Below are 18,428 nucleotides of genomic sequence, written 5' to 3'. Positions count from 1 at the left end.
CTCCAAACGATGTGTCTTTTAATTACAGGTTGATTGTTGATATTCCTGTTCCTCTTATATGTGTATGGTTTTTAAATATTCCTTTAGTGGCCAATATGTCCAATAGTTTACTTTAATGATTGGTATGTCGAATGGATTTAATGGGGGATATTTTCCCTATCCCAGGTAAGGAGTTAAAGAAACATGTTTCTCTGGTTCAGCAGTCAACGCACCAATTTAGGCATCACTAAGAAAACCTCTGCTCAGCTAGCTTGTTACCAACAAACTACACAAAGACCTTGATGACAAAGCAGATTGTGGAAGCTAAAGATCATATTCCCACTCAGCTTCTCTGCTCTATCCGCTTATTTGGCAAAACAACTCCAGATGTTCTGTTCTTAGTCTCTATATATTGCAACATCCCTTCTCAGCTCTTCCTTCGCTAAATAATAGGGAACGTCTCCATATATTTATTTTCGATGGACCTGTTCTGTAGACTTATTTATTGGAATGCCAGTCATTTTTTGAAGAAAAGTAAAATCTCCACTAAACATAGGCTTCGAAGTCAATTATTGTCTTTAACTTTTTCCTACTAAGTGGCTGAATGGTTAAGATTAATTAATACTGGTAGGCTCTTTGCACGTGTAAATTTAATACGAGACAGTTTCGTATATAATATCCTCCACGAAGGTATCGCTTCTCTTAGGCAGAAAACCTTTGTGTGCTTTGCCATGCGTGAAAAACCTGTCTTAGCTTTTAGGATTTCTATCAGCGGTATCAGACGTTAGAAAGCAAGAAAATAATAGTGTAAGCTACTGTAAATTTGTAAGATAATTTGTTTTCTGCCTTTGAGATTCAGAATTTTAATTTATCTTGCTATTGTGAGCGATCTCGCTTGTCTGATGTCAGAGCAAGCCCACGAAATTCAGAGAATTAACTGAAGCATGTTTAAATATTTTTGTTGTTGTGACTAATCTCGCTTGTGTGATATTATAGCAAGCCCGCGATATTCATCGCGGCAAGGAGGCAAGATTGCGCCTGTCGTTGGGAAGAGCCTTGAATGACAATGCAACTCCGCCCACAATGTTGAAAGAGAGTGCCTGGAGGGATGTGTCCTAGGGTCTTCCACACCCTCTTCCTCTACCACCATCCTCTCGACAGGACTTTCAGCTCGCAGCATATTTAATATGCCGCACACACACACAATACATTTACAAACATCCATGCCTTCAGTGGGATTTGAACCCGGACACTTCAGTCAGCGTCACAAGTCACAATCCCGGTCGGGCGACTTAATTTACGTTTATTTGCCAAAGACAATTTATGAATTATAGGAACATAACGAAATTTTTGCTTTTTGGTATTGCAGTTAACTAGTAAAACTGCTAATTAAGAGTTTTATTATCTAAATCAGTGTAAGTTTTAGCTGGTATGAGTTAATGTAAAGTTCTGTATGTGCGTCAAAAGCCACAGGATATGTTCTGATCGGTAACGACAGCAGTTTGCCCGATAAGAGAATTTCATATGGTATCTAAAATTAATTTAACTATGCCTTGCATGCTCAATTAAAATGAGAAATCTCAGAAAATCATTTGTTGCGGAATCATGAATGTTTTTTACTTTTTCTGCAATTCCTTCTGAAAAAAAACCTTAGTTTGTTTTATTCTTATAAGAAAAACACGCTATAGCTCTCTATCTCAGAAGAGATACTATCATGAATGCAGGAATTTCTAAGGGAAATAAACTGAGGAATATTCAAATACATTTTAGATAAAGCAAAAAAAGCTTCTGTAGCTCAACTTACTTAGGTAGATTTGAATTACCAGAATTTAAAGGTCCCATTCAACCACCACTGGTTATCTCTGAGAGAGGTAAACTTTAAACATCGAGCGCATGCTATTTTAATGCATTGTTAGGTAAATAAATTATATGGGCTTGCTTTAGATTACATAATTTTTTTATTAATCAAGTGTACTTTCGTATTTATTATTTTATCGCAATAATAAATTTAAGGAAACAGTGTTTTGCTGAAATACCTTGTCATGCCTATATTTAAATATTTTTCCATTATTGATTAAGTTACAAAAGCAGAGCATAGTAAGAGATTAGTTAGAACTTCTCTATTCTGTTTATCTTTTTCATCCAATATCAAAAGTAAGAGAAGTATCTAGCATTATGCATATTTCTTACTGTATTACGAAGAATTAAGTACCTGTCAATAATTGAGTAATTGTTAAAGGCTAATTAATCATTAATAAAAGTTTAAAATTTGATTATTGTATGATAAAAGTAAAATCATCACAGTGACAGGCATATATTTTTATATATAATAAAAATGACTTAGAAGTAATGATTTTGTGCAAACATTAACATTCATTGTGTGCTAATCATTTTAGAGACAGCGCCGATTTTCTAGCCTGTGTGTTATAACATAAAATAATGGCTTTTGGCTGCTTCATCCAAATTTACATTTTTGATTAAAATTAAATATCACAGATGTTTGACTGTTTACGTTAAAAAACTGAGAATTTCAGACAGAAAATGCTGAAGAAGCATCACATGCTAGAAAAAGCTTTCAGGAGCTTGCATTTTTAAAACACATAAATATGAATCAAAACATTTATGTAGTATAAAATAATATTCTTCATAGGTTTCACGTAAACTATTTTATCAAATATTTCACGTTTTTTAAATAATACAATGAACTATCTTCACAGAACTGCATTTCTCAACCTGTTCTGTTAAAATAATTATCATCAATAGTATATAATTATTTTAATAGAACATAGTGTATAAGATGAAACATCATTAGCTGAAAACCGAACTTTATTCAACATTTTCCCCCAATTTTTTAATTCATTCACATATAGAAATCTTTTATTATTTTCTTGTAATTTCAAATAACATTAGATATCAAACTTTGAGGTATATTTCACATGTACAGAATCTAAGAAATTACTAATATTATTAAATCGTATATTATTTTTACGTTAATATAAGAACTTCAAGGAAAAGGCTACTAGTAGTTGTTCATTTATTATGTAAAAGACTGAAATAATACCTAGTGAAAGAATGCCTGCTAACATATTCTGAAGGCAGATTTGCTTCTCATAAAATGAAATTATCAGTGTCTTGCGCATGGAGAGTAAAAATATAATCCATGATTGCAGACGTTCTTTATGCTCTCTATTATCTGCGCTGTGAATTAATTGGACTCTATACATTGCGCAATGGAGAGTAACAAGAAAAAGAATTTCTTAAGATATTGCTTTTTTAAGAAAGATAAAAACTTATTAGACCTTATTATTCTGTTAGATGTTTGATGTATTTTGAATAAAGTTTAAACCTTATGCAAAAAATGAGGCTAAGGGCCTGGTGAAACGTGATGTTAATTTAAAATCCTCATTTTCAGACTATTTTCATAATTTATTTGCTGCTCTTATTATCTTCTAGTTAGATACCGTTACTATAGTACCTGATTATTTCATATTAGCTTTACAGGAAATCGTTTAATGTATTATGTTTGAAGGTCTGGATGTCCCAGAAGTAATGAACATCTTAGCTTGTAGAGTTATTAGGATTTTTGATGCCAGGAAATAGGAAAAATATTCAGTGTCCTCTGGAATACGCGCCGGGTGTACTACGCTGGAAGGAGGAAGAAAATACCTTACATACTCCCCCCTTTTAAAGGACGACTGAGGATTAGGGGACCGGATTCATGGAAATGTTTTTTTCATATATAATATGCAATATGCAAATTATCTTTTTCCAATAACTGCAGGTTAGTTTTTAAAATGAAATCATGTAGTCGTAATTCTTAGTGGCTTCTAAAGTAAAATTATGTTCTCTTAATTTTGAATGCATTATAATTCTCAAAGAATGTGCAGAGAAATTAAGTATTTTTTGAAAGCAGGAGAGATGAAAAATAAGCAATATCCTCGCCGGAACTCGTACCTCGGACCTCTCGAATACGCGCCGAGTGTGCTGCCCATTACACCACTAAGGTATACTAAGTAGAGTCATTAGAATATTTGAAGGCAAGGAATATAAAAAATCTTTGTCAGAACTCGAACCTGGATCTCTCGAATACGCGCCGAGTGTCCTACCGTTACAAGACGAAGGCATGTTGGAAAGAGGGAGAAAATACCTTATAAACTCATGTTTTGCATTTCATTAAAGTTTAATTGTGTTATACAAAGTACTGTGAAGTCAGAATGCAAGTAGTTTAATTGGTAATTGCAAGGCTTTCGTAAGTGAATATCAACTAGGTTCTTCAAATGATTTTTACGATGGCATACTATGTTTTCTCATGCAAAACATTTTGGATTCGAAATATCTGTGGCGTTGGAATCCAACCATAACGCCACAAAAGAAAGGATCGTGAATTTGGGGGAATAACTGTTCCAATCCCAGATACATAATGCATTTGCATCTGAAAACAAACGGCGAAGAACATTTTCGAATTCTTCTACCGCAGGAAAAAAGAAGCGAAGAACCCAGCTTCTCAGAGAAAGAGGAGAATTTCAAAGTTTGTGTGTGCAGAACCGTAAATCGGTCAGAGGTAGGAAATGGTTCTCGCTCTGCAACGCATGAGAGAGGCTTGTACATCGATCAAAACTAGAATTTCTCAGACACTCTCCTTTCCCTATGCTGACGAAGTGATAAATCTCTTAAAGTGAGGTATCGATATTTCTGTCTTTGCCAGCTCATGGATTGGAGCGACTTCAGGAAATTATTCTACAGTCAGGTAGTTTCATATTTTAATTGCATAACGTGAAAGCTAAAGTATTTAGTAGATATCCATTGTATTATAATTAATTGCTTGCATGCACTCAAATGTAGAAAAAAATCGAGTTTGTACCGTTGTTGTTCCTGTTACTGCTAAAATATATTAATTTGTGTACCATTTTAAAATGAGTTTATTTAAATAAACTTTCTGAATTTCAGTATACCTATTTAAAACTAACATTCCAAATTTCAGTACAGTTTTCATAATTAAAATAACTTCAGAATGAAAACTAAGTGGCATTGAAATCCTAATTAAATGCAGGCTTGTTTTGCTATATTGAATGTTAAATTTTATAGAAACCCTAATTAAATGCAAATTTGTTTTGTTAGTATTTTCGTCAGTATTTAAATAAGTCAAATAAACTTTACAACTTTTATGTCAGAGGACCAATAGTTATTAGTATGTGATTTCATTTAATCTTAATTCTTGGTTTATTTTTTTGTAGTTCAAACGGTCGTTAGCCCAGAAGAGCTATTAGTTTCGAAACGGCATTTTGTGTCGAATAACTTTTCAAATTTTTCCCACCAAACATTATGCCTGTATTATACTGAAAGAAATCAAATAATGAAGAATGTGTGTGAATGTACATGTTTCTCGCATTGCGAAAAAAAGCAGCGGTACCTAGAGCCATCAGATTTTGAATAATGTAGTCCTCCACTCGAATATATGAGCATCTGGAAACCCGAATTTTGAATTTTATATTTCATAAACCTTTGATGAATTTTTTTATTAAGAAACTCAACGATTTGAAAGCGAGCACTGGCTGTATTGTACGGAATAAAACCTTTTTATCGTGAGACTGTCTTTCGGAAATTCTAAAAATATGCTTTTTTTTTAAAAAATATTTTTACTCCGAAATGGCGTCAGCTGAAAATGCCCTCGAAACGTACATGTGCGTGTAAATGACAAAAACGTCCCATTTGGGCGTAATATAAAATCTGAGAGTTTTCAAGATTTCTGTTTTGTTTATTTATTTCAAATCTTGAAACAAATTTTTTATTGAACCTGAATTTTTTGAAATTTTTAGATTTTTTTTTTTAATTATTTTTCGATGATAGTTTTGTATTTCTTATTAAAGTTTTGAAAAATTCGATGTAATTTTTAATTGAATATTAAATTTTTTTCATATATTCTTATTTAACAGTCAAACTGTGTATCGCAGGGTTTTTGATATTTACATCATCGATTACATATAAAAACAATTTTTAAATTATTTTTCCTTGCGATCTTTTATATAAATCATCGAATTTTGACATCTTTTCAAAAATATTTCGATTTAAAGCTACGACGATCGTAAGTAATAATTTGACTAGATTTCTAAATCAAACAGGAATTTTAATGAATTCAACACAATAACTTACGCCCTCAGACATCAAGACATCAGATACCTTTCTTTAGCTGTGTTATAAGGTATTTCTCCCGCCTTCTTAGTATGCCTTCGTGGTGTAGTGGTCAGCACACTTGGCGCATATTCGAGAGGTCCGTGGTTCAAGTTCCGGGGGGAGCACTGCTCATTTTTCACGTCTCCTGCTTCAGAATGACTTATGTCTGTATAGTGGCGCCCGAACTAAAAAACAAAAGGTGGGGGATTATGACTCTCCACCACAAGGATTTAGCGATTGGATCTCCTAATCTCCAGTTGCCTTTTAAAGGAGGATTATATAAGGTATCCCCCCTTCTTAGCATACCTTCGTGGTGTAGTGTCAAAACACTCAGCGCGTGAGAGGTCCGTGGTTCGATGGTTCGAGTTCTACCAAGGGCATTACTCGTTTTTCATGTTTTCTGCTCCACAAAATGCCTAATGTCTCTACAGTGCAAATTCTACATAAATATTTCTAATGGTTTTAGATTTCTATCAAGAAAATGTAATGATTTGTCGTTATTTTATTTTAGCGCAGTTTATTCATAACTTAGCCAAATATTTCCCGAATCTGTAGCAACTATTATTCATGTGTAGTATTTTAATGTTTATGTCAATATATGGTTTCGAGAAGTATATTTTAATGCTGCTCTCATGAAAAGACGCTATTGATTTCGTAATAATAGAGTCAATGGGAAAATGCTGCTATAAGCAGAATGTTTTTCTGCCTTGTGATAAGACTTTCCCCGAACTCAACCTTGTTTCCTATTTTACGCAGTATGTCTATCTGCTTAGGTGCCTTCCGCGCAAGCACATCGCTTTGGCTTTATCGCTTATTAATATCAGCCTTAATGATGCATTTTTAATGTATTGATTTTTGCATATAGGAAGCACTAATCGTGTTAAATACGGTCAATGTACGCGGAAGTATGAATCCATTATTTGCAAAAGTTATGTTTTATGCAAAGCGCGTGATTTGAATTTATTGATAAAGAGATTTCGCTATCTTTTTAATGAAAATGCAATTTTATCTGTAAATTGGGGAAGTATTAGTTATCATTTATAGATACCTAGATTAAAGAGAGTCAGTCATCTGAATTGCTTTTAGATTCAGTGAATTTATTTTCATGTCAATAAATCATTTTCAGTATTCTGATTTTAAGGAAAACGGACGTGTCAGCAACAGTAAAAGCATTAGAAAGTACTGTTATATGCGCATATATTTTATCGATATCTATTATTTAATGACGAATTTTGTGAATCTTTTTGTTGAATAGTAGCTTTCTCTTATAGTGAATCATTTATTTTTTTGAGAAAGAAGTTAAACTTTAAGTGTTTACGGGTAAAAAAGAATCTAAGTATTTTAAAAAGGGAAAATATAAAACTAAAATGGGTATTTTAAAAATAGAAAATATAAAACTAACATGGGGAATTTAAAAAAGGAAAATGTAAAACTAAAATGGGAACTATAAGTATTCTTTTAGCACACGAGGAGCTCTTATGGATAAACGCGAATACAATACATTTCTGTATATCCAGTAAATTATTTAAAACGGTACTCAAGTATTACACTACATTAAAATTTTAATTTAAATGTTAAAACTGCCGTTAAGGGGCTCATACACCTTAAACCCCCTTATGATCTTCGAATATGTGACTGTTGCGAGAATTGGGAAATTTTATTTATTTTAAAAGCAATTACTTCCAACTTTTTACAGCTGACTACATAATATAGCTGTTTTGGAAACTAGTAACCAGAAAGTTTGTGTTGCCACAAATAATTTTCTAATTTAATCCGCTTTGTGACAAGATTTTTCGTCATGTTTCCGCCTTGCGCGCATGTTATTTTAAAAATGGCTAATGGTACATACTTGAAATTTGATGGAATTCTTTATATGGGCACTATTTTCTGACTGAACCAAAAATCTGATGAATATTTTAATATTAAAAAATTTTATGGACGAAAACATTACAGATTTTTTTAATAAAATACATTTTATAAACTCAATTCCAAATAAAATAAAAATTTAACATGGAATTCTTAGAATTTTAGGTTCATAGTAGTTTCTAAATGTTATAAAAGCTATATATTGAGTATGGAATTAAATTATACAACAGAATGTTTCAAACTGTGCGCGCAAGGTGGAAACTTGACGAAATATTTTGTCAAAAATCGGATTAAATTATAAAAATATTCGTGGCAACACAAACTTTCTAATTACTATTTCAGAAAGCAGCTATATTATGTAGTCAGCGGTAAAAGTTGGAAGTAATTGCTTTTAAAATAAATAAATTATCCCAATTCTTGCAACAATCACATATTCGAAGATATTATGGTTTTTAAGGTGTACGAGTCCCCTTAATGTATGATTAACTTAAATTCCTGAAAATTAAAAAAAATAGTACTCATTTTTCATTTTAGTGTTCATTTTTAGTTTACAAATTGCTTAGTCGTAACGCAAGTTTTTTTCTTAATTTCATTAATGTAAAGTTTGAAAGCAATAATTAATAAAAAAATCTGAAAGCTTTCAGGTTTTATATTGCGCCCAAAGCGACGTTTTTTTCATTTACATACACACAAACGTTTCGAGAGCATTTGGCTAATATTCCTTAGAATTACCCATAGTCTCGCGCGCTGGAGATAATTTTTTTACCGGACAGTGTTGCTATCGCTTTCTTTGAAATCAGTGAGTTTGTTAATTGAAAATTCGTTCGAGTTTTATAAAACATGAAATACACAATAAAACAAATTCAAAATTCCGGGCTTCCAGGTGTCCATATTCGGGTGGAGGACTATGTTATTCAGAATTTGATGGCTCTATGTACCGTTGTTTTCACAGTGCGAAAAACATTCAAACATTCCTGCAAATTCTTCATTAATTCATTTCTTTAAATAAAGTAAAGGGCGATAATATTTGGTGGCAACAATTTGAAAAGTGATCCAAACTTTTATAGTGATTCAACGCAAAACTCCCTTTTGAGAGTAATAACTCTTCTGGGCTAACGCTCTTTTGAGCTAATAATATGAACAAGGAGAGAATTATTTTTATTCATTTATTGTTTAAATAATTTTTTATTAAAGGAAAATTAATCATACATAAATTTCCCATATCTTTCATTTCAGCGTTGAATCTTACGAATTTTTTTTATCTTTCGGAAAATTACCTCAAAGAAGCAACTAATGTGCAATTTAAGATTCAAAAACTTTGTAATGTGTAACGTGCAATAAAGACGCAACTTTAGATTATTTATTACTTTAAACTAAGAACTTTAGAAATTCGACTTGAAGTTATATCGCATGCATGTCACGTTTCCTTTTTAAAATTAAGAAAAATTTCTCTTATAATCCTAGATTTATATATCAGTGCTTCAAACACTGAAATCTGTATTCCACACAAACTCGTTTTACAGCGCAGATATGAATAATTTAATAATATGTAACATAAAGATTTACAATATTTGTAACATCAAATGGATATCTTGTGGTACGAAATACTTTACGAAGGAAAATTTAAAGTATCTGAAATATAATTATGTGTGCAAAATATGAGAATCCTAATTTAGTTTAACATAGCAATGAAATATTCTTTCTGCATTTTGCAGAATTCGTTGCTAGAATATTTTGAGGTTTTTGAAAAATAGGTAAAGGAAAGAAATATCTGTCACCTTTCCCTTATAGCTGTTACGCGATTTTTTGCTCTCATCTCGGTTCTGAATAATAGAGAAATGTTCGTTTTTAATCCAGATAAAATATAAATATTTCTTGACTTACTCGTTATAATTTTGTTTAAAAAGTGGGTATTTTATTCATTTATTACAATTATTTGCTGAAAGTGCGTTATCGAGAAGGGCTGTTAATTTTTGTTATTTTGCGTTGAAAACTTTAAATGTCGGTTCACTTTTCAAACTGTTGCCACCAAATATTACAGCCCTGTATAATATTTAAAGAAATTAAATAATGAAGAATCTGCATAAATGTGCGTATGTTTCTCCCACCCTTCTTCCTCTACCACCAACTTCTCAAGACGACTTCCGGCTCACCGTATATTTAGAGTGCCCCATCCCGCAGAGACACTATACATTTGCAAACATCCATGCTTTCTCCGGGTTTCGAAGCCATGCCTTGCGATACGGTAGTCAAAGTTACTAACTGCTATTCCGCTTGGGCGGCACCTGATAGATTTAATAATATATCAAATTAAAATTTTTTATAAATAATAAGATATTAGGTCATTCAGAGGCGTTTCTAACATGTCCGTATATTATGTACTTTTGACTTACTGAATCATACTTTGGATACTTTTCTTATATTTCCTAACCAGAACTATACGTTTTATCTTAAGTATATATAGGCGGAGAAATTAAAACGTAGGTTTCGTTTCGTAGAAATAGTTTAGATAGTCAATTACTGTTTCTCCTGCGAAATTTCCTTTATTATGCACTCTTTTACTTTTTAATCGTATCCTTACCCAGTACACATATATTTCCTAACATCGTAGGTTCATTGTTCGTAATATTCGCTTCCTAGGCTTTGTTATCCATTTGAATTCTTGGGATTTCATGTGACTGAGTTTATTATTATTTTCCTGGCATTGTCACAATTATAAAACTTTCTTTTGTCGGAACGCCTTTTGTAGAATTTTAGGAATGGGAGTTTTTCATACTTGGAAAAAATTTAAGAAAGTCGGTATAATATCAACAGGTAGTTCAGAAATATCTGAATAACTGAATGAAGTAAATCTTTTTTTAATATTACAAACGGTGGATTTGTCTACGGAAGGGAATGCCTTCATAAAGGTTCCTGGAACTCCATGTAAATCGACCACTGTTTGAAAAGACAGAAACCTTCATAATGATTCCTAGCATAAAGGTAGTCTCGCCTCTATGAAAGTCAGTTTCTTTTTAAATGCAACCTTCATAAGGGGACGGGGCATTTTAAATTCCGTCGTCAGTATGCAAATAGTGATTTCGTTAGCTACTTTGATTAGCAAAGCAGATGTAATGTAACGATGCCTTGGCGTAAAGGTTTTTGAACCTTTAGAAAAATTACTGTTTTATATGTTAGGTTGTGTTTTGTAAATAGGGCTGTCTGCCTTTTTATTTTATAAGAAACTGATGTTTTCAAAGATTCGGACAGCTTTATGCCATGGCTCTTAGTTCAAACAGAATCAAACTTGTATAGAAGTAACGGCATCTTTATGACCGATATCTAGCCGTCTTTTCTGAAAAATGCATCCACAAAGGGCAGCGAGTATGTTGAAAATTAATTCAGAATTTAAAAGAAAAACATAACATTAAGCAAGTGTTTAATTATTTTAGAAGCAATAAACGATCGTTTTGATTTCATCACGTATTATGTTTGAGTAACTTATAAAGTCTTCGTGTTCTTTTGGTAGCATAAAATGTACGAAATGTTTTAAGACTCAGGTGTTAGAAACACTTGTCATCAGGCGCCTGGGTAAAATCCACATCCTGTATGAAATTTGATGAAAATGGCATAACCTTTCTGTCATAACGTAGTAAACTTAAGACTTAAAGTGAATCACTGTGTGTTGTAAAGTACCACAGAGACTGAGAAGACTGTAAAGGACTCTTTTATTTGACTCAATTTAAAAGTTTACAAAAGGCACCATTAGTGCTTACAGAAGCCAGCATTTGCACGTTTTATGACTTAAATCAAAAGCATTGACATTAACTAAGTAAAAGTCAGTTAGCTTAATGGCTATACAAATAGAGTAACGCGCAAATTAGCTGTGACCTAAAGTCGGCGGGATACGCCTAATGGCGAGAGTAATGGAACGTCGCAGAATACTAATTTCAAGAGAATCGAATTAGCAACGTGGCCTTCAGCAGGCAGAACACGCTGTCCTCTAAAACCTGTTTTAAATACTGTCTCCTTTTCTCCTCATTTGAATATCACGCGAGCTAGAAATTTACATTCTGGCAGGAAAATGGAAATGAGGAGGAAAGGAAAGCAGTTTAACATACTATAACTGTTAATTTAGGAGTCAAACAAAATCAGCGCTATATTTGCAAATTATTACAGGACTAGTTTCGATGGTTTTACCGAACCATCATCCTCAGCTGCCAAAGAGCAAATAAACAAGATAAGATTGCTCTTTGGCAGGTGAGGATGATGGTTCGCTAAAACCGTCGAAACTAGTTCTGTGAAAATTTGCAAATATGAGGCTGAGTTTTGTTGTTTAACTTCTAAATTAATAGTACTTCTGCGTATTGTTTTTACCTAAATAATACAACTGGTTAATACACTAAACGAGATCTTGAAAACTGCACAGCAGTATTTCTTCTGATCACTCAGACTATCATGTCATATTTAAGTACATATTTTAGCATCTTGATTTTGTGAATGTTTTCTTGTATTTTCAGGAGAACGATATTTTTATTCTACATTTTAATTTTTTATTAGCATTTCCTTTATATTTTCAGATATATTGCGCAACAATTTCAGCAAAATCGACTAAAAAAGCAAAATATAATCTGCTCGATGTCTAAATATCAGCGGAAATTTATTACCTTACTTGTGTTATGCATCTTGAACTCAGTATCGTTTTTGCTTGTTTCGCTGTGAAAATCTGCAACTCTAAACTGCAAAAATAACCAAAAGAATTAATAAAAATTCTGAAGCAGTTCGTTATTTCGTTATAATTCATTTCGATGCTGTTTTATGCGACATAGCTGATGGTTTCAATTTATTTTGCTGATAAAATTCATTAACTTATTCTGCACTACCCTGCTTAACATTTACGAGCCTCTTTCTTCTGGTTTTTCGAATTTCTTCTTTTATTCGTTTAAAGTTTGCATTATTTGACAATGAAAGCTCTGCAAACATCTAACTGAGAGCAATTTTGAAAAATAATTCCCACAGATTTGACGCAGCTAAAGAACAGAATTAAGCATCTTACTTGTCATGGTAAAAAGTGGGAGATGAAAAATTAATTAACTCTCGTGTTCTATTCGTTTTCGTAAAAATTCTTTCACAAATTTGAATAACTTGCGTCGCAGTCGCAGGTGGCACGGAAATAGTTCTCTAGAAGAACTCGAGAATTTTGTTTTTAATTACATCCATGCGTTGGGTTTAGTATTTTTCTTATCCTTGTGTTGTTGCGGATGAATTAATGTGTTGCAATTTTATATCTGAGAATCAAAGTCTGCCAATCTTCTTTAATGTTTAAAATTGTTTTCTTTCATTGCATTTGTTTTTACCAGAATGTTGTTATTTTCTTGTGCGTGGTTTGTAAATTTTTGTCAATAATTTTACGAAGATTGCTATTTTTTCAGATTTGTAAAAATTTTGTATGATTTATTTCATTTATTCCTGTTCGTTTACGTGCCCACCAGCGGCCGAGCGGTAACGTCGCTGAACACTGGTAGTTCGGTTCGGGGTTCGAATCCGGCGAACGCCTGGCTGTATGGGTGTTTTCGTGGTTTTCCCCATGTGTAACGCATATACGAGCCAGTTTCCCTTAATAAGTTCTCCACGAAGGCATCCCTCCATTAAGGCATCCCTCCATTAAGGCAGATATCCCTCGAGTGCTTTGCCGTAATCTTAATAAACCAAACCAAGCCAACCTATTTTTTTTACAAACTTAGTAAATGTATGTTAAACCTAATATTCAGCGATTATTTGTAATGCCGTTTGCTTTCCGTGAAATAGATGTGTGGATGTTTCATCGTACGGAAATGAAAGGTACTAAAGAGAAGCATTTTGAATAGAAATGTTCACAAAATAAGAAAAATATAGCAGCCATAGATCTCTATGTGTGTAGATAACAGATGTGACTTCAGACTGTGTGATATGTGGAAACGAAGCAATTAATGTGTTGAAAAAATATTTTTAATAAAGTGAAGCATTTTGAACAGAGTGTTCACAAAATAAGAAAAATAAAACAGCCACAGAACTGTGTGTAGATAATAGATATGTAAGTAGATAATAGATGTCAAACAATGTGATATGCGGAAACGAAGCAATTAATCTATTCCAAAAATATTGTTTAATAAAGTGACGCATTTTGAACAAATATGTTCACAAAATAAGACAAGTATAACAGCCATAGAATATAAATGTAACAGCCATAGAACTTTATGTATGTAGATAATAGATGTGACTTCAAACTGTGTGATATGTGAAAGCAAAGCAATTAATGTATTTCAAAAATAGTGTTAATAAAGTGAAGAATTTGAACAGAAATAAATGTTCCCAAAATAAGAAAAATATAACAGCCATAGAATTTTATGTGTGTCGATAATAGATGTGACATCAAACTATGTGATATGTGGAAACTAAGCAATTAATGTATTAAAAAAATAGTATTGTTACGTGCGCACAGGTTCGTAAAGGATTAAATGCACACCAAATCGATGATAGCTTCGAAAAATTTATTTTGCCAAAAGAAACACTTTAAATTTCTATAAGGTATTTCTTCCGCCTTCTCAACGTGCCTTCCTGGTGTGGTGATTTGCACGCTGGGCGCGTATTCCAGAGGTCCGGGCTCGATTCCCGGCGAAGGCGTTGCTCATTTTTCATCTCTTCTGCTTCAAAATAATCTAATATCTCTACAGTTTTTAAAACTTTCCACAAAAATACTCGTACAGCTCTTCTCAGTGTTTAACAGAGCACAATCAGTAGTTACATTTCAAGCTACTAAGAACGTTAAACACAACGCAATGCAAAGCGGAACTAAAAGGCGAAGCTCTCACGGATAACTCAATACTCCGAATTTAGCTTTGAACTAACAATTCAGTGCAGATGTTCTCTCTGATCTTGTATAGTTTTCACCCGGCCGCCAAGAAATATCTAGTAAATTCCTTTTTTCGAAATTACTGGGAGGCATATACGGTTAAAGTTACATATACGGATATAGGCATATACGGATACTTTTACAGTTGCAAATAGTGATCAATTACAGTTATTCTACCACAATACCAATTACAGTTATACATGGACCGGACCAAAATGTGGCGACCATTTGGCGATTCGTCGCCAAATTTTGCGACGAAAGTTAGTCACCAAAGCAATTGCCAGTTTGGCGATATCTCGTCAATATAGAGAGACAGCCATTTTGTCAATGTTAAACATGGCTTGCCTATGTATTCTATTTTTACGGCAAAGTTTTGGCTCTTCAGAATTTGATGTTACTTTATACAAAAGATACTACAATTATACATATAATTTTACCCTAAAATTATTTATATATAGACAAAAATCGTTAGGGTATAAATGTAAAAGTTGTTGCCAACATTAAGTGGTGAAGTAAAGTACTTGAAAATTGCTTTTAAACTTAAATACTGTCACAAACTCATTACAATAAAATAGTAATTATGTATTCATCGTCATGCATACTAATGGTGACAAAGACCACAGTTTATCTGTGATGGCTCGTTTTTCTGTGGCATTTTATACTGCTAATATTAATTTCTATAATTTATATAAGAAAACGTGAAAATAATGAAATCACTACGTAAGCATTAAGGATATATACCTCATAAATACTACAAACTTCATTTTAGATATCTTAATACAACGAATATAGCAACAAAGCACGACTTTAAATTATTCTACTTTTTCAGTGTAAAGAAAGCTATGTTTAGACTGTAAATGTTAAAAATGCGTTTATAGATATGAAATTAGATTATAATGCTTTAGATATGAAAATAGAATATGTGCTGCAAATAATAATTACTACCTATTATTAAAAAGGTTGATTATATTTGGATTTCTTATTGTTCCTAGGTTAGCTGAAATTGAACTTTTCTTTCACAAAGCTGTTATTGCTTACGGTTACGTATTTTTCTGCATCACGACAATTTATGACACCACAGTTCTGTTCCTCATTTAACACAATTAAAAATCACTATCATATTTTTATTTTTTCTCAGTTTAATATTGACATAAGCATGGAAAATGTTCGAAAAAATAGATCTATATATAAATTGACTTATATGAAATATATATACGTTTTGTTTATGTAATTATGGCAAAGCACTCGAGGCTTATCTGCTTAAAGGGATTGATGCCTTCAGGAAAGACTTTCTAAGGGCAACTGGCTCTTGACTTACGGTACACATGAGGAAAACTAAGAAAACGCCCAATGAAATTTATATAGTATTGTATTTTGTAAAAAGAAAATAAATGCTATGGACACTTTTAACTATAGATCTAATTAAATAAAATTTTATATGAATCCTAAATAATAAATGCACTATTAATTATTGAAAACTTAAAAGATAATTTTGTTACTGTTTACAATCCTAATTTCTATGAAGTGGAAAGGAAAAGACTGAAATGTCGCAAGAGTGAAATATGGATATGAAATAGTAAAATAATGCGTAAAAATATAATGGAGAAATCTTATTGCTCAGAACGGAGTTACTATTACAAAAAAAAAAAAAAAAAAAAAAAAAAGAACACTGCCTGCGAAGTTTTATTTGAAATATGCTTGTAAAAAAAGTAAAGTTCTTGTAGTTTTTTTTATCTTTTTAATACATTAAATTAAGTGTTATATTTTCTACATTTTAAAGTTTAGAAAAGCCAAAATTGTAGTCAAATAATAAAATTCGGAACTGGAAAAGTTAATAGAAATACGCAGCTATAAATAAACTAAATTTCTAAATTAGATTATAGTTAATAAAAAACTAAGAAAATGAGATTTAACTGCAGCTAAATGGGGAAAATGTAATCGCGTCTAAATAAAGCAAGCCAGTTGCATGCAATTATAACTAATTATACGTTTATTGGTTTCGTCCCCAGATGGCAAGTTTAATAACCAACTCAATTTGAGCAACATAGGTGAGAAAAAATTAATAATGCAAATTATGATTATTTTGTTGTAGATGTAAACAAACATACAAACAATTATTACCATAGCTGCTCTGAATAATAACTTTTTTTTCAAAAAAGTGGACTAATGAAAAAAGTCAATACGCGAATTTCTGTTGACTTTTCTCATATATTCCCCTTTTGAAATCATAATTTAAAACTTCATACTCTCCGCTTATACTTCCAGAGAATAACAGTTGTTAGAATCTTTCATCTAAGCAATTTTCAATTTTTACCGTACAGCAAAACTTTGAATGCTGTGCAAACGTTACTTTTCTATTATATTAAAGAATTCCAGTAATGAAGCTTTCGCCAAGAACCCTTGTGTCTACTTGTGTCAACTCCGAAGTAGAATGTAAATAGAAGAGCTTTTGGAGAAATTGTTTGTTCAGGTCGTGGGAAAGAAAGCACTCTAACTACCAAATGGAGTGATTAAAATTCAATTGAAATTTTCTTCTTTCTGAGGAGGTCCCAAAAACGTCGAATTGAAAGGAAATGTTTTAATTTTGTGCCATGAGGCTTGTTAAGCTGAATTTTTATCACAGCCGTTTAATGCTTATTAAGTCAATCTTTGTGTGCTGTGGAATCAGTCCTGAAAGTATTCCAAATGTTAATTGCCCGAAGCTTTGGTTACTTTAGAACGTTCTTTCTCCGGACTATTTCTTTTGTTCTTTTTGTTTAATATTTGAAACAAGAGTTGGTTTTTGTAAATCAAATTTTAAATTTCATTATGCCTTCTTCTGGATTTGTAGGAAATATGAAGAGGATTATTAGATATACTCCGACGTAAGTGAAAATATATTTGTGGCATTTAATATTATAAAGGAAAATAAGAAATGGAAACAAGGCTGAAAAAATAATATAAAATAAATTTTATTTTTTCTTAGATATATCGCTATCAATCGGCTAGTTGCGTGCTTTTATGTGAATCACCCTACATTTTAATCGTTTTGTAGTAGAAAAATATATTATTTTTTTAATTTTCCCCTCTTTCTCTTTTTCTCCGGTGCCTTCAATAAAATGGAGTAATAAAAATTTGTTTGGTTTGACATTCGAAGAGCCTTTCATAATTAAACCGGAATTTTTTTTTTTTTTTTTTTTTTTTTTTCGTGGGATATGTCTTTTGTTTACCGGTTATTTATAACAGCATTTTGCCATTTTATGCGCTATAAGATGTATATTTATATCTATTATATAAATATAATAGATATAATATACATCTAATATATAAATATAATTTATTTTCCAATTACTATAGTGCTTTGCATTACGCGCACTATTTAAAGGAACAGAGCATCGTAAGTTTTTTATAAAATGTCACGTGCTTTATGCTGGTGATGCGTAAAGATAACGCATGAAAATTTGGGAGAGAGTAATTATTGCGCTGCTAAATATAAATCGATACGTGATTTACATTGTTTGTATTATATTTAGTAGTAGTTCACTTTCTTTTTTATTAAACA

At 32.0% G+C, this 18,428-nt stretch overlaps 1 protein-coding gene across 1 annotated transcript in view; it reads left to right on the top strand.

The window, feature by feature from the left end:
* Positions 1 to 18,428, top strand: part of LOC118195683 (semaphorin-2A-like) — a 625,034-nt gene that overhangs the window by 247,523 nt on the left and 359,083 nt on the right. The gene's annotated exons all lie outside the window — the stretch shown is intronic.

The sequence above is a fragment of the Stegodyphus dumicola genome, chromosome 10 (genome assembly GCF_044657685.1).
Source record: "Stegodyphus dumicola isolate Sdum_Otavi_A_Nest chromosome 10, ASM4465768v1".
Lineage (NCBI taxonomy): Eukaryota > Metazoa > Arthropoda > Arachnida > Araneae > Eresidae > Stegodyphus > Stegodyphus dumicola.
Note: the sequence above shows the minus strand (reverse complement) of the source record. Positions and strands in the feature narration are given on the sequence as shown.